General features: G+C 39.9%; 1 long non-coding RNA gene across 1 annotated transcript; it reads right to left on the reverse strand.

Moving 5' to 3' along the window:
• Window positions 1–14074: 14074 nt before the first annotated feature.
• Window positions 14075–17304, reverse strand: LOC131229210 (uncharacterized). Its single transcript, XR_009163213.1, has 2 exons — window positions 17164–17304; window positions 14075–15460 (listed from the first exon to the last, which is right to left on the reverse strand). It is a non-coding gene; the product is annotated as an uncharacterized LOC131229210 (long non-coding RNA).
• Between the last annotated feature and the right edge of the window lie 1692 nt (window positions 17305–18996).

The raw sequence follows: 18996 nt of genomic DNA on the forward strand, positions 1-18996 counted from the left end.
TCTGAATTTCTCTAAGTCAAATCGGAGTGTGTGATTCTCATTCTAGAGATGCCTATTTTCATCTTCTAATAATTCAATTTGTTTGGTAAGCTTTGATGAATCAGTTTTTAGGGATAGGTTGATTCTTTCCAACTTGTCATTATCTGAATAATATTACCGTAGATCATTAATTAGATGTGAATTGATTTCCAATATTTTGTTCAAATGTTTTTGCAGTAGTTCCTTCTTGTTTTCAGACATTCCAAGTCTTTTAAGAATGTTAATGCTATGAATATAAAGTTGATTGTAAGCATCTTATAGATTGTTTTATTGTTGTTCTTCTTCTTCCTTTTCAGTTTCCTCATTATCCGACGGAAATGATTCAGTGGCTTGCTGTTCTTTCTCATTTTTAGATTCACTAGGAATAATTAGAGTAGTGGAGAACATAAGAATTTTCAAGGATTTCTGGTATCCATCACTCTCTAAGTCACTAGATTCTGAGTTTGACTCTTCTGTATCATCCCATGTGGCAACCATTAACTTGCCCTTAGTTTTTCTGTTTGGGCATTCAGTCGATAGGTGTCTATACTTCTAACAGGCATAGCATCATGGTTCTTTGGTCTTTCTACTAAATTTGTCGGCAGAGGGTTTGTTGTCCACCTTTCTACATTTGGAGCGATGGCCACGATTCTTTTGAAAGAATTTCTTAAATCGTTGTGCCAACAAAGCCACTTCCTCAATTTCATCATCTTTTTCACTTCCACTGTCCTCATTTGTTGTTTTCTTTGAAGTTTTTAGGACAGTAGTTTTGAAATTTTGGGTTTGTTTGAAGTGTAGTTCAAAAGTTTGTAGGGACCAACCAGTTCTTCTACTTTTATTTCATCAATATTCCTACATTCTTCAATGGCTGTTACTTTGGGATTAAACCATTCCGGCAGTGATCTTAGTATTTTCCTATAGATTTTAGGAATCAAAACTTTTTCTCCCAAACCACCCATGGAGTTGCAAATGATATTTAGCTCAGTGAAAAACTTCATAAAGGTCTCATGCTCTTCCATTCTGAGACTTTCGAACTGTGAAGTCAGGAGTTAAAGTTTAGATCTCTTCATAGTGCTTATGCCTTCATGGGTTGTCTCCAATAGATCCCATGTTATCTTGGGACACGGCATAGTAGATGGCGTTTATAGCTTTAGCTTTAGCAGTCTATTTTTCTTTATCGAACATCGTCCACTTTTCTTTCAGTTTGGGTTTTATGATAGTTGTGCTACTGTCAAGTACAACTTGTTCAGATGGTGGCACATATCCACTTTCAACTATATTCCAAACATCATGATCCAAAGATCTCATAAAGTAGTGCATCCTAGCCTTCCAGTATGCATAATTCAATCCATCAAACATTAGAGGTCTAGTGACAGGTGAGCCCTCTCCTTTAGCCATATTCCCAACTTCAGTTAAGATCACTCTCTAGGTGGTGAAGCCCTTAAAGAGAGACCCGCTTTGATACCAATAGAAATTGTGGTGAGGACCACTTTAGTTGAAGTAGGAATATGCTAATATGTCTTAGAGGGGGGTGAATAAGACTTTTTAAAGTTTTTATGATTTATTCAAAAATCCTATTACACTAATCCTAACAGATTGTACTTATCAGGATTACTCAAAAGTAACTCTACTAGCTTCCAAGCCTGGTAGAAGATCCAACCACAAACTATTTAAGAAATGAACAATATGCAAACTAATTTATGATGGATATGACTATGTATGTGTGTGAGGTGTGATCTCAGATATGAAAGTATTAAAGTAAATCACACAATCAATAGAATAACAATCTCAAATATAGTCATTTTTATAGTGGTTTGACTACTTGTCTACTCCACACCTGGTAACCGCACTCAACCCTTGAGTGTACCGAATTTCACTAAGGAGGTTTTACAGTGATTCACCTTAAACCTAAGGTTTTAAATAAGGTTCACCTTCAACCTTTACAACCTACACTGAGGCTGACTGTTTATGCTCTCATGAGCAAGGGTCAACACAACGCACCCGCTTTTAGGCACACTGGCTAAGGATCTTCCATAAGGCCCTAACTGAGGTTTTACACAATTCACCTCTAACCTAAGGTTTTAAACAAGTTCACCTTCAACCGGATGTTTATTCTCTCCATAGAGTAAGGGTCCACACAACGCACCCACCACGTACACTCCCGCCGGAGGCCTCCTACGAGGGCTTGCAAGGGTGAGAAATAACTTAGACCCAATCCTATAGAGGAATGATCAAAGGGTCCTCTGGACTTTAGTAACTTACAAATAAGTGGATGAGTCCTATTCAGCTCATTGATGAAGATCTCCTCCTTTGTTGATGAAGAGTTTTCTGCTTCCTTGATCCGCAACTCAATTGATGTATCAATATATGGCGATGGGTTGGGTCAAGTTTATGATGGAATCCTACTCTTTAAATGTTTTCCTATTAGGAAGATAGAGTGATTACAATCATCTATGCATTCAAGGCATCCCAGTTTAATGATTTTCCATTAAGGTAGTAGCTGGAGGATCCTTGAATGCAAAAGTTCATTCCCCAATCCACTCTATTGAATATCAATGATGAGGGTGGATTGGAGGATGAACTCCCTTGAGAGAAAGGGCTTTCGGTATATGATCTAAAGTAAAACACTCAAAAGCACTCTCTTCTATCTCTACCAGCAACAATAAACAAGCTCTCTTTATGTAGGCAAAAGGTTCTAACGGATATAAAATGGTCACATTTATGACAGAGTTCGATATCATCGAGCAGGGTCGATATCATCGAGCGTATACTCTCGATTCCATCGACTAGCCGCTCGATGGCACAAACTCAAATGTCATACGCTTTTGAAACCTTTTGCTAGCTGGTTGAGGGAATCGAAGAACGTGTCGATGTCATCGGATTTTGAACTCCGATATCATCGATTTGAGGTTTGATTCATCGACACTTGAAAATGAGAGAGACTTGCTATGAAATATTTTAGGTTTACAAGAATGAACGAGAGACCTTTGAGATCATCGGAATTTGAATGTCGATGATATCGATAGAGTGTCGATGCATCGATAAATCCAAAGGATTTTCATTTAAGCTTGCAGGACAGTTTTTGTCCCTGTTAGATGCCATCGAAACCATATCAATATCATCGATATTTGAATATCGATTCTATCGAGTGCCCCTCGATCGTAGATAAACAACCCTAAAATAATTGTTGGAGAACTTAGGCGCCTATGACCGATAACGTCGAGAGCCTTCCGATATCATCGAGATTTGAACTTCAATGGTATCGAGAACGACTTTGATATATCGATGCACATGTGATTTTCTTAAGTAAAAACAGGGGCGCCAAAAATCTGTCTGTCGATATTATCGAGTCACCATCAATGGACTTGAGATTCAAATATCAATGATATCGATCGGTATATCGATACGTCGATAAATCCGTCTAGAGATATATGCGATTGTTGGACGTATTTTGTCCTCATTTTGATGATATCATTTAAGTATCAAGGACATCGACAACACAGGTCGATTCTATCGAGTAGTGTATCGATAAAATCGACAAAGTAAGAAAACTTAGATAATTTTCTGAGTTTTGAAAAGTTTCTCAACTTTAAAACCCTATGATGTTCTAGTTTATTTTAAGGGTTTATATACCTGGTGTTTTGGGACATAGGATGTGAGGCTTAGATTTACTTAAGGCGAGCTTGCACACATCTCGGTTGAGGCAGACGCTTGAATTGATCTTCCTACGAGGCTTTACAGTTTGTCCGACTCAACACTCACGCTAATTGACAAATCAAGGCACTTTTAGGACCCATCTCAATGTAAGCCTTGTATCAATGAGGGACCCATAGTGGCGTGGTCCCTCCCATCTCCACCATTCTTTCCCTCTCTCTCTCTCTCTCGATTTTTGCGATGGAGGGAGTGTGGCCCACCTGAACTAGACCGTTCGATCATGAGGCCCACCTAGCTGCTGGATTTCAGCAAGCCCTAGATAAAGGGAATCATAAATATCAGCATGATTTGTGGACCCACGTGATGTACGTGTGAAATCTACACCGTTCAGGCCTTGAGGCCGTGTAATGTATGGGTTTTACCCATGCTGGTCATCAGCCATGGGGCCCACCTTAATGATATGTGCTGTCCACGCATGTGGACCCACCCAATCTGCACCGTCTATCTGTTGCTGACCAGCAACAATAGCTGCTGTTTTGACGCAGTGGCTATATTAACGCAGCAGGTTCTGTAGGACCACCTGATGTACGCGTTATCTCCATCCATTACAGTGTGTGGGACCCAGCCCACACATGTTGCATGTGTAGGATGGGACCCACCTTAATTTTGTGTTTTATCTAGGCGATTTAGTCTATGTGGGGCCCTACCTTGATGTATGTATCTTATGCCCACACCATCCATTTGGACGGTGCTGTGGGGGCCAACAGTGATGTATTTATCCACCCCGTCCATCTCTCTCTGGACGGTGGGTGCCCACCTTGATGTATGTCATCTACACTGTCCATCTGGACGGTGCTGTGTGCAGGCCACCATGATGTACATCTTTCATCCGTCCTTGCCAAACAACGTCTGATGGCTTGGATGTTATACCTTGTAATATAATATATATGTGTATATTATATATATTATTTTTACAATATAATATTATATTATGTGGGTCCCACATGGAACCCACTGTGATGTATGCCTCCATCCACCCACTGTGATACGTGTCATATCTCCACTATCCAATGATCTAGACGGTGGACACCACCATAATGTATGGGTCTACGCACCGTCCAGATAATGGATGGTGGCAACCACCTTGATGTATCTATATCCACACTGTCTAGCATTTCTGGACGGTGGAGCCAGGCCACACATGTGGTACATTCCATACCACACAAGATTCAAGTGGATTCAAATCTCTGGTGGGCCACGTTTGTGGGACCCACCTTAACGTCTGTATTTTGTATCCCCACCATCCAAAGATTTCTGGATGGGGCTGTTGGGACCCGTCATGATATATGTGGTTTATATCCACATCATCCACTATTTTGGGGATGCGGGACCCACCCACATGTGTTGCACATGTGGGGTGGGCTCTACCTTGGCAATGTGTTGCACGTCTGCACCATCCATGGGACGCATAGTGATACCTCGCCCACCTTTCATGTGTGCTACATCTAGCATGTGGGGCCATGATGTATGTTCTTCCAGCCATGCATCTGCAACGGTGGAGATCAACACCAACCATGAAGTATGTGTTATATACATATTGTTCATCTGTTTAGGGCCTTGGGCCATCCGTCAGGCCCACCATGAGATGTATGTTTTATCCTTATCATCCATCAGTTTTCATGGCCCACTTGGTGCATGTGCAAGGCCCACCTTTGATGTGTTTATGACCCATCCATGAGGCCCACCTTTGATGTGTTTATGGCCCATCCATGAGGCCCACCTTTGATGTGTTTATGGCCCATCCATGAGTTCCACCTTTGATGCGTTTGTGGCCCGTTAATGCAGCCCATTGATGCAACCCACTTGATGTCTATGAGGCCCATAAGATGAGACCCGATATAATGTATAAGGCCCATGAGTAAAGCCTATTGTGATATATCTGAGGCCCATGAGTTGTGGCTCATCAGGATGTATTTTTGGCCCATGTATGGGGCCCACCTGTTTGTATTTTGACCCATGTAAAGGGGATCACCTGATGTGTATTCGGCCCATGTGATGGGGCTCACCTATTGTGTATATGAGACCCATTGATGTGGCCCACTTGTCATATTTGAGGCCTATGGATTGCGGCCCATTATGATGTACTGAGGCCCATGGGTCATGGCCAATTGAGATGTATTTCCGGCACATATGTCATGGCCCATTGTGATGTATTTGAGGCCCACGCGATACGGTCCATCATGACGTGTATTAGGCCCATGAGATGTAGCCCACCATGATGTGTATTAGGACCATGAGATGCGGCCCACCATGACGTGTATTAGGACCATGTGATGCAGCCCATAGTAATGTGTGTGTAGCCCTTGTATGAAGCATAAAGCGATGTATGTATGGCCCGTTACGTTGTGTACGAATCCCTTGTATGGGCCACTTCTTGGGAGCAATGTTGGTTGAACGTCCACATTGATGGGTAATGATGGTTGGAAGTCCTCATTGTGACATTCCCTTAGGCCTTTGGTTAGGCTGATTACCGATTTCGATTGTCGAGACCGATTGTATAGGCTGATTCTAATTTGTCGAGGCTAATTGTGTAAGCTAATTTTGATTGTCGTGGCTGAGTATCGAGGTCGATTCCAATTTGTCGAGGCCGATTATATAGGCTGATTTCAATTGTATAGGCTAATTCTAATTTGTCGAGGCTGATTGTATAGGCTGATTCTGATTGCCGAGGCTGAGTATCGAAACCGATTCTGATTTGTCAAGGCCGATTTCGATTGTCGAGGCCGAGTATCGAGACCGATTCCGATTTTCGAGGCCAATTATATAGGCCAATTCTGATTGTCGAGTCTGATTGTATAGGCCGATTGTGTAGGCCGATTCTGATTATCGAGGCCAAGTATCGAGGTTGATTTGATTTGTCGAGGCTGATTCCGATTGTCGAGGCCGATTATATAGGCCAAATTCGATTTGTCGAGGCTGACTGTATAGGCTGATTCTGATTGTCGACGCTAAGTATTGAGGCCAATTCTGATTTGTCAAGGCTGATTGTATCGGCCGATTCTGATTGTTAAGGCTGAGTATCGAAGCTGATTCCGAGTGTCGATTCTGATTGTATAAGATGATTTCGATTGTCGAGGAAGAGTATCGAGGTCGATTCTGATTGTCGAGGCCAATTGTATAGGCCGATTTCAATTTGTCGAGGTTGACTGTATAGGCCGATTACGATTATCGAGGATGAGTATCAAGGCCGATTCTGATTTATCGAGGCTGATTGTATATGACGATTCCGATTGTCGAGGCTGAGTATCGAGGCCGATTCCGAGTGTCGATTCCAATTGTTGGGGCCGATTTTGATTGTCGAGACCGAGTATCGAGGCCGATTCCGAGTGTTGATTCCAATTGTTGAGGCCGATTTTGATTGTCGAGGCCGATAGTTGAGACCTATATGATGTATATGCGACCCGTGTTTGAGGCCCAATGTGATGTATATGCGGCCTATATTTGATGCCCATCGTGATGTGTATTACGCCCTTGTGTGAGGTCATGGGTCCACTATATGTTAGGCTCTATGTGGGCTTCTCTTTGGGGGCAATGTTGGTTAAATGTCCATAGCGTAGAGGCTGATTGTCGATGCCGATTGTCGATGCCGATTGTCGATGCCGGTTATTGATATCGATTATGAGTATGTGACAGCATAGCATCACGATACATGCCTATACACATCATCTGCATGTTTGTTATGAGATGTGGTTGACCATTGCATATATCATTGGGTATATTGTTTTGAGACTCCCTGATAGGCGGAGATTGTCTCACATGAGTACACGGTATGCGCAGGATTGATGCATGGCTAGATTGTATGACTCACGCATCTTGCATTGTGTGTTGTGATTACTGTACACCTTAGCGACATTAGGGTCGTAGCCTCCACAGGTATTTCGTGGATGGCCAGATGAGACACTAGAAATCTGTTCTACATGAAGTGCTATAGATATCCCTGGGTGAAAGTCCCTAAACCCTCTTGGTTCTAGAGGTTGCTCCAATGTCTAGACCGAGTGGATGCATGCGCGCATGAGGGCTATATACCGTTAGGCCGCGTCTCCCACTGTATCATGGTCGGTTGGAAAGGGGTATGGCCTTACCTTCCCGAGAGGAGGAGGCAATGCTAGGCTGAGTCTAATTAGCTCGAGGAATAGGTCCGCTATCGATGAGTCGGGCCTGATATTGGCAAGCGGATAGTGAGGTCTCTTTCACTCACCTTGTTGCGCGATGGAGCGACAATCTGGTTTGGAGTGTAATAGACCCCGGTGATTTTTCAGAGAGGAACCGTACTGATATGTGGACTTATTGAGTAGGAGTTGCATACTCATGCATTCATTTCATTCACTATTGACTCGGGCTGGTGGTGAGCATCTAATTGTTGTATACCTTGGTATGGCCAAGATTTCGATTGGGCACGTGACTAACTTGAGATCAGGAGTTTACCACATCAAGTCTAACTATCCAAATTTAGGTATGGGATTGGTTTGGATAGAAGTCCCTTGTGATGGACCCCATAGTCTGCGATACTACATACTATCATCTTGACTTTACACTCCAGCTTGGTCATTTCATTCGCATCGCATATTGCATTGCATCCTCAACACATAGTATTTGGCTCACTGTCTTCGCATTGCATAGTTGATCCACATTACTTCCTCAGTATATGATATTAGTTTATTATGTTTTTTACATCATAGAGCCTGGATAAGGATGATGGTATTTATGGGTCTATCAACATGTTTTCGCATTATTCTGATATTGTATGATTTATGGGCCTGTCAGTATTTTCGCTTACTCTGATTACTCTGATATTGCTTACTTGACACTTACGTTGTACGCACACTTTCACCACCCACTAAGCATTCTATAAGTTTATGCACGATAGATGCGTGCAGGTGGTGTTAGGTTGCAGCAACATTGAGCTTGGAGCATGTAGCGAACTTATGGAGCTTTGATTTTTGACATATGTATTTCCCTTGGCACTGTACTCAACTGTTTATATTAGTGGATAAGTGATGATGATGTTGCCTTTATGATTTGGGTATACTTGTGGTTATGCTTATCACGAGATATATGTACAAAAAAAATCCTTCTTGTAGGATCCTAGGATCGAAATTTAGCGTATAGACGCTAGGAGCCGAGAATGGGGTACTATGGAGGCTGTCGGCACCGAATTCGGCGATTTAAAATTTTGTGAGCCCGGTTTCCGAGTTTAGGGCGTAATAAACTATCTTCCTTTGAATGATCGGCCACGATTTTTATGGAAGAATTTTCTAAACCGTTGAGCCAACAGGGACACTTCTTCATCTTCATTTTCTCTTTTACTTGCATCTTCCTCATTAGTAGTGTTCTTTAAAGTTTTTAGGACAATATTTTTGGGTTTAGGAGTTTTCTTGAAGTGTAGTTCAAATGTTTGTAAGGAACCTATAAGTTCTTCTGCTTTCATTTCATCCATGTTTTTACATTCTTCAATAGTTATAACTTTTGAGTTGAACCGTTCTGGTAAGAATCCTAGAATTTTCCTACAGATTTTTGGAACCGGAACTTTTTCTCCTAATCCACCCATGGAGTTGTAAATGATGTTTAGTTTTGCGATAAACTCCATGAAGGTCTCATGCTCTTCCATTATGAGACTTTCAAACTGTGATGTTAAGAGTTGGAGCTTGGATCTTTTCACTGTATTGGTTCCCTCATGAGTTGTTTCCAATAAGTCCCCTATTTCTTTAATTGTTCCACACATACTTATTTGATTGAAGGCTTCTTGGGACATAGCACAGTAAATAGCATTCATTGCTTTAACTTTAGACGTTTGTTTTTCTTTATCGAATGCTATCCACATTTCTTTGGATTTTAGTTTGGTGATAGTTGTGCCATTTTTAAGTACTATTTGTTCGATTGGTAGCACATATCCTTTATTAATAATGTCCCAAACATCATGATCCAAAGATCTCAGAAAGTAATGCATTCTAGCCTTCCAGTAAGCATAGTTTGATCCATCAAATACTGGAGGTCTAATTACAGATAAGCCATCTCCTTTGTCCATATTACCAACTTCAGTCAAGATCACTCTCTAAGCAGTGAAGCCCTTAAGAGATATCCGCTTTGATACCAATTGAAATTGCGGTAATGACTGCTTTAGTCGAAGTGGGAATATGCCAAGATGTCCTAAAGGGGGTTGAATAAGACTTTTTAAAATTTTATGATGATTTAAAACCTATCCGCCCTATCCTGAACTAATATGCAAATAGCAGGATTTTTTCAATGCAACTCTAATGGCTTCTAAGCTAGATAGAGGATCCAATCATAAGACTATTCAAAACATAAACAAGATATATAACGTAGTTCACAACGAATGTCACTATGTGTGAGATGTGATTCTAATTAGTTCTAGGTAATTATATGAACATGCATTATGAGAACGTTCATAGAAATCACACAAGCAATAAAGGTAAATAGTAATCCCAAGCACAGTCGTTTTTATAGTAGTTCGACTACGTGTCTACTCCACTTCCGGTGGACGCACTCAACCCTTAAGTGTACTGGATCTCACTAACAGAGGTTTCAAATCAGGTTCACCTCAAACCAGTACAACCTACATAAGGCTAAATCTAGGACCTACAAAAGGTACCTAACATATCTCCACAAGACATAAGTTTATGTTTCACACAGGAGCAAAGGTCAACATACAACACCTAGATTTTAAGCCACACAGGTCAAGGATCCACACAAGGAACCTAACAGTTTATGCCCTACATAAGAGCAAAGGTCTACACACAACACCTAGGTTTTAAACCACATAGGTCAAGGACCTACACAAAGGACCTAAGTTTATGCTCTCCATAGAGCAAGGGTCAACACACAGCTCCCCACGTACTCTCCCGTTGGAGGCCTCCTATGAGGACTTAAAAGGGGTGAGAATCACCTATGATTCAATCCTATACAAAGGAATGATCAGCAGGGTCTCTGGACTATAATGACTTACAGATAAGTAGATGAGCCCCATTTAGCACGTTGGTAAAGATCTCCTCCTTTGGTGATGAAGAATCTTTAGCTCCCTTGAACCGCAACATAAATGATGCTCCAATGTATAGCGACGGGTTGGGTCAAGGTTATGTTGGAATCTTACTCTATTAAATGTTTTTCTATTTTAGAAACAGGATGATTCCAATTATCTATGCATTCAAGGTATCCCAGCTTAATGATTTTCCGTTAAGGTGGTAGCTGGAGGATCCTTGAATGTGAAAGTTTAATACCTAATCCACTCTATTGAATATCAATGCTGAGGGTGGATTAGAGGATGAACTCCCATGAGAGAAAAAGGCTTAGGGTATATGATCTGGATTAAACACTCAAAAGCTCTATCTAATTTCTTTGCAAACAACCAAAGACAAGGTCTCATTAAATAGGCAAAAAGTTCCAACGGAAATAACTTAGTCATATTTTTTACAGAGTTTGATATCATCAAGTTGGCTTCGATATCATCGAGTTGGCTTCGATATCATCTAGCGTATACTCTCGATAGCATCGAATTGCCGCTCGATGACCCGAACTTAATCTATCAAACACTTTTGAACCTTTTTACCAACTGGTCGAGGATATCTAACTCTGATTTCATCGATATATGGTTCGATTCCTCGACATTTGAAAAATGTGAGAGCAAACTTGCCTTTGAAACTTAACAAGTATTGATATGATCGAGCATCCCTCAATATCATCTGAATTTGAATGTCGATGATACCGATACCATTTTCGATTCATCGATATTTTAAAGGAATTTTCCTATAAGCTTGCTTGATAGTTTGTGTCCTATTTCGATAACATCGACTTGTTCTCGATATGATCGATATTTGAATATCGATATCATCGAGTGGTCCTCGATACTTAAACAGATTTACCTGAAAGCTTGCTGGTCAGATTTGTGTCCCAATCCGATATCATCGAAGATTCGTCGATATCATCGATGTTTGAATTTTGAGGATATCGAGGCTCTCTTTGAGATATCAAAAATCACATGATTTTTCTTAAGTGTATATTGGACACAAACTGATCAGATGTCAATTTTATTGATCCGTCTCGATGAACTAGAGATTCAAAAGACGATGATATCGAACATGCCATTGATTCATCGATAAATCAGTCCAGGATTCATTGTGGTTGCTGGACATCTAAAGTCCTCATTTCGATAATATCGAGTGAGTTTCAAGGACATCAATAACAGAGTTCGATTTCATCGAACCACTTATCGATAAATCGATAAAGGCAGAAAACATAGAGATTTTCCTGATTTTGCAAAATATTTACTCACCTTAAATCCTAAGATGTTTTATCCATTTTTAAGGGTTTTATATACCTGGTGTTTTGGGACATGGGATGTGAGGTTAAGTTTACCTTTTACAAGTTCGAGAACACATACTGTTGAGGCAAACGCTTAATGATCTTCTTATGGAGCTCACTTGTCTTACTGACTTAACACTCACACTAATTGACAAACCAGGGTACTTTCAATGGTCTGTACGAGAACATATATTTCACTGACAATCAGTGTTATGAGCAGATTCATGTCAAACCCTGTCAAGCAACATTGGGAAGCGATAAAATGGCTACTTCGATACGTTCGAGGTACAAAAGACTACGTCTTAACTTTTGAGAAGACAGGGGCAAAGTTAGTAGGGTATGTGGATTCAAACTACGCAGTGAGTGTGGATTCCAGAAAGTCAACTTCAGGATACTCAATTGTACTAACTGGTGGAACAATTAGTTGAATGTCGAAACTTCAATCCGTGGTGACACTTTCCACGACCAAAGTAAAATATATGGCAGTGACGGAAGCGTTTAAGGAAGGTGTTTGGTTAAGGGCATGATAAATCAGTCAGGACTTCTACGGGAGGCCGTGCCAGTTAATTCTGATAGTAAGAGCGCTATCAATTTGGCTAAAAATTCTGTTTATCACTCTCGTACTAAACACATTGATGTTCGTCACCATTTTATCCGATAAGTGCTTAAGGAATGAGGCGTAACTCTGGAGAAGATTCACACCAGCATGAATCCAATAGACATGCTCACCAAGGTTGTTCCTATAAAGAAGTTCAAGTTCTGTATAACTTCTCTATGCTTGGCGATATTGTAAAAGGAAGACAGTGTGCACAAGAAGCATTAATGAAATTATGATGCGAGGCAGAGATAAGAGAAGAGGACAATGAGTTACACATTTGAAGATTAAAGACATGGTAGAGATTGATGTATTTGATGTCTTAAATCTATTTGGATTCTGCGTAGATTATTCTCGCAACTGCAAAAGTGCGGGAATTATTTCCGATTTCGTTTATGATTCTTTCCGATTTTGTTTGGAATTCTTCCTAAAACTATATATATGGGGGTAAATGGGATGGGAGGTATTATTCTAAGGGATTCTAAGGGATTCTAAGGTTTTCTAAAAGGTTTTTAGGGTTTGCAAAGGGTATAGTAAGGGTGAGATTCAAGCTTGTTTAAATCGGGTAAGTCTTTTCTCTTTGTAATTTCTGCATTCATAGTGAAGATCTGTCGCTTTGTGCCGTGCTTTTTTCCTGAAAGGGTTTTCCACGTTAAATCTTTGTGTTCTCTTGTGTTTGCTTGGTGCCCTTGGATTGATATCTTAGATCCATCTCTGTGTAATTTCGCGGTCTAAAACCCAACATTCTCTATTTACCAATGTTTAGATATTGTTTTGAGATTACCGCTTGCTATCCAAACATACACTAAAAAAGAAATCCATGTTGCAATAGTGCTCATGTAGATAATCATTGCCTAATCATTATCTTTTCTTTCCTTTTCACTTGGAATACATGTATCCAAACATGCCTTAAGAGATTTATTCCATTTGGAATCCACTTCCAACAAAAGGCCAGTTCTTGGATTCCTAGCCAAAGAGTAGTTTGCAAATTCCGCAGGAATAAATTCCATCCTACGGTAATAATATTTTTATTTGTTTGATAAATTGATCTTCCAATGGGATAAATTCTAAGCATCTGGATGCCTGTAAATGGTTTAAGCACTAAGTGATTGCAATGATTTAGAGGTGTTAATCATATACAGCTTGTCCTATTTAGCTATAAGTTATAGATGATTTACAGGTAAATGATTGTCTGAGTGTGGATGGCCTGCAAAATGTTTTCTAGTCCTATAAATGAAATCAAAGAGAGGCTACATGTGATGGTGGGGCATAGAAGAGAATACAAGAAAGGAAAAAACAAGTTAGACGTCCAATTTGCATAGGCTATCATTAATAAACCACATATTATATGAGAATGATTCAATATTTATTGGAAAGCTCCAAAATGCTACTTGGTTCCATAAATGACCAAAGAACTTAGTTATCAAGAACTTAAATTTAAGGATGACAATTTATTTCACATGCACTTAATGTTAGAAGTTATCCAGTGGGTGGACCATTTCTTGTGGTCCAATCAGTTCGACTTGAAGACTATATCTAATACAATTAAGTGATTCCATGTTCTACTTTCAAGGAATAATCAGGCCCTGGTGCATCAGGATGTGTAGAATGTTCTCAAGAGATCAGCCCATATGGGTGTTGCATATGAAGTGTCCTAAACTGCCAGAGTATCAAATAACTCTTCTTAAGCTTTACAGGCAGAGGAATCAACTGGATTAGGTTGAATTGTTATTATCTGACTTTGTAACAAGTGTACCTGAAGTTGCTGCTTGCGTTTCACTGGCATTGCTAGTAACACTTCTTTGAATTGAACTGCAGAGGATGGAATCTAAGCAAGGTGAGAAACCAGCTTCATAGCATTGCTCTTAACTCAACAAGGTCCTGAAATTGAACAGTTGAATTGTCTCGCCATTTAGTTTCTGGTATGTGGCGAATGAAATAATTAGCCTTGTTCCATAATATATTGGCAAAGAGACATGAAACTTTCCACAATCAAAGGAATGGAACTTACCTAATCCAAGATCAACAAGGAAGAGTTCTTTCTCTTCGGAAGTGCCTGGGGGACCAAGCAAAAAGTTCTTTGGTTTGACATCCCCATGCACATATCTGTCACAAGTTGCCACGTTCATGCAAAATTGCAATTAAGAGTTCCATTAATAATAGATATCATATCATAAGATATCGAAGAACCATGAGATTCACATGGATCAATAATGCAACAAAAAATAGAAGAAATTCATAATGCAAAGAAATAATTCCGCCACCCTCTAGAATGCATCTCTTCCAATATTGAGATTGCTTCGATATGAATGCAAGCAACCATTTCAATGGACATTCTGTACACGAAATACATGAACCCAAAAAAGGCATATCAAGCAGTCAATTTAATAAGCAACGGTGGCGTAGAAAACAACAATTCCAAGAAGCGAATTTTAACAAATAACTTGCGTGTGAGAGTCATTATTCCAAACATCTCATAAGCTCGGCCCTAACATGTCCATAACCTGCGTATGTGGTGTGGTTTCTCCTATACAACTATCCAAAACCAAACCTTAAACACTGCCACCCATTAAAGTTACTAAATTTACAAGAAAAAAATTACCATGTCATAATAGTCCCCTTGCCGGCTTTTGAAGTGGACCCGAGGCACACCATGACTACCTCCAAGAATGCTGTGCAAATAAAAGTCTATGTCAGTGGCAACTAGCAAACCAATGTCCTAGATTGTTAACCAATCTCAACAAACGAATGAAGGAATATCGATCAAATAGGATATAATGGCCAAGGCGGGCTTTTCATGCTCATTCCACTCTTTTTCTGCAAAAAAATTGGAAGTAGAAAAGGCAATTAGGATACAAGAAAATCAAGACTTTCAGAAAAGAAAATCAAACCCTTTTGGTTAACTCCCCCCCTCCCCCCGAAGTGTCACCTACACCAACATGCAAGAACGGAAACCTGATCAGTCCCAAATGTGTACTTAGCAATCAAGGCATCACAAACATGTTGAATGAGACTGATTTTTAATACAGGACCATGTGGACTTGAAACCTTTTGAGTGTTTTCACAGAATTTCATTTTCCATTTTCGTGCAAACTTCAAACAACCAAAATGTATACTGCATGCCTTAACTAATATCACTTTTTCATTTGTGTCATGGGTCATGCCGGAGTCTGTGAGAGTTAAAAGGCATCACAAATTGAAACTGCTCACAAGTAAATTTTATTTTATTTTATTATTTATTTATTATTATTATTTTTTTTACAATGGTGGCCCACTTGATGATTAGAATGGGCGAACAGGCTGGCCATTCCTCAGTGGTCCACGATCAACTTGAATACCGGCCCTATATTTCAAGCTCAGGCCCTACCCTTTGGCCATGTTTGGGTCCAAGCCCTGGCCTAAAGCGGTGGGAGGGGCTGCTTGGCCCATTGTCACTCCTAGCATTAATGGCATGAATGGGCCTAGGTATCATCCGTGGAGAAGTTATCTAACCCCTACCCATAAATCCACCAAGTCCAGTGGCCCACCATGAATAGGAGAATCAGGCTAATTAATTCACTCATTAGGCGAGCCACAACTTTCAATTGATTTCAATAGCATGCATGGCACTAGGTGATCATAATGGTAAGGTTGAGTCATGGCATCATTGTAAATGTGATAGGCTCTCATCAGATAAGGTCCCAAGGTAGATTTCTTGCCCACAAAGCAGGCCAATCTGTCGGGCATGTAGATTAGAAATAGACACAGTCTGACAAAATTGACCAATGAGTCATATTTAATGTATATTTGTGGCCTAGTGAAGCAGCCAGAGCTTTTGCCCGGGACATGTTTGTACTAGGCATCATCTCATGAATGTTTCCCAATCTGGCCCACAAGTGCAGCGATGGCATATGAGCTACAAATCCCTTTATCCATCTCATGGACCCCACCAAATGAACAATCCATATGCATATCAAAAGTGTGAATCACAATATAGGTGACCTGATCCACTTATATCCTAATAGCTCCTATGATCCAATGCTCAATTAATGTTCTAACCATCCATTGGACAGGTCACAAAACGGATGGTTAGAATCAACATTTGGACTGCGGTATCTTTCTTTCTGATCATATGCATTGCCATACCTACCCTCACTCACCTGACTGTTGTTTGATCAACGATTGTTCCATGCCAATTTATGTATGCATGCACGGCACCCATCAGACCACATGAAGGGAAAGAAAAATTGATATACATACATACACCTTTTAAATGGTAATCAATGCATTATACTAAATCCATAGGGATTAAACACAAATCTCATTGAGGCCATACATCGAACAAATGGTGTGCACCATCTTCTATGCAACAAAACTGATGAGATTGAAGAAATATAATACCAATATAATATCATTCATAGGGACCTCATCAGATGGGCCAGACGTTGATGAAGCGTTGCCTTAAAATGATTGGGTTTAAACGAAATGTGAAGATGAAACTTCCAAATAGAAATGTAGAGTGTAGCCATGTGAGTGCTCACCTATTTGAGATGGTTCTACATGGCGACTGGCGAGGAAGAGGGCGCTCGAAAGATTCACAGCTCAATCTCGACTGGCGATGAAGAGGGCGCTCGAAAGAGGGAACAGAGAGGAAGAAAATGGAGGTCAAAAGAGAGATTTGGAAATTCATCTTCTGAAATGGGATAAGAGATTTAAATCTGAAAAATGTGTGTTTTACATAATCTGAAAGGGTCCATTTACTTGATGGTTAAGATACTATTACATAAGAAAATTATAAATATAAACCATCTGCAACAAGACCCATTATTTGGATGGTCTGGATAGCCATATATCAAACCCACTTTTTCTATGAATGAGTCACCACTATTTTACATAAAATGTAAAACTCACACCTTTTCACCATACAAATAACAACTCTAGCTTTAGCTTTGGATTTTGTAGGGCTCTATGGGCCCCACCATGATGTTTGTGTTTAATCCACACCATACATCCATTTGTAAACATTCTTTTAATGTTAATACCAAAAAATGAGCTCGAAGTAAATCTCGGGTGAACCACACCATAGGCAAACAATAGCGATTGGACGTCCACCGTTACAAATGGTTCTTTAACTATCGATTAAGTTGTTTCGGCTACAAATTTTAGCCGTAGGCATTACCAACGGCTTTTAGCCATTGGCAAAACCACCTCGCGTCCGTCGGCTCTGCCCAGTTTTTTGGTAGTGCACGTAATTTCTCGGGTTTGAGTAGTGGTGCACAAATCGATACAAGTAATTGCATGCATGTTACATCACTTCTGGGATTGGATGTTGCAAATAGTCACTCCATGAACATATCATGTCACATAATTCATCCAACTCATGTGTTGTGCTCCCTCGAGGTGTTCACGTAAATCCACAGTAGCGTTGGACATGCCGGTGAATCTCCGTAGTGTGAGAATACAGGGCTAGTCGGGTTTTCTATGAATTATATTCCACATTGTGATGATCACTACGTATGATGAGTTGCACATACTTTGTTAGGTATGTATTTATATAGATTAGTTGTGCATGCTGATACGTCTCGTAGTGGTGGAATATGAGACGTATCAGAACTCTTACATTATTTTTATTAATCTCTTGAATTATTGCTAATCTTAATGGATAACCATCACTATGAGTAGGGCGTTGACCCTCTCCAACCGTACAGATGATACAGGTGATGTATAGACTGAAGACCCAGATGACCATCTCCCCGTGGAAGATTATATTGAATGAATAAGAAGATATTTTTATGATTTAGTTTTATTTATACTTCCGGTGCAGATTCGTTAATATAATAAGCTCTCATTAAGAGGGCATTTTGATAATTTGTTGAATTCTTTTACTTTAATGGAATGAAAAATACAGTTGATTTTACTCTCGTGAATGATTACCTTTGTGAATGTAGTCGGATGTGATCTAAATGAAAAAAAATAAAAATAAAAATAGGATGCAATTTTGAAGCATCTAATTCATTCAATTATTAACACTCGGTTTTCTTGGGCATGAGTATGTACTCGAGCTGCGAAAATTCGAGATGTTATACTTGCTCTTGTGTAGGGCATATATCTTAGAGTCCTTGTGTAGGGATGTAAAGGTTAGAGGTGAACTTGATTTAAAATTTTCGATAGTGAAATCTGGTACTCTTGGGTTGAGTGTATCCGCCGGGAGTGGAGTAGGCAAGTTGTTGAACCATTATAAATGATTGTGTTTGGGATTGTCATTTATACATTTGGTTAATTATGCTTAATTATGAATGCATGATTAGATGAATGCTTAGTATTAATAGGTAACATATCCCACACACACATATACATTATCGTTTTATAAACTA

The sequence above is a fragment of the Magnolia sinica genome, chromosome 2 (genome assembly GCF_029962835.1).
Source record: "Magnolia sinica isolate HGM2019 chromosome 2, MsV1, whole genome shotgun sequence".
NCBI lineage: Eukaryota > Viridiplantae > Streptophyta > Magnoliopsida > Magnoliales > Magnoliaceae > Magnolia > Magnolia sinica.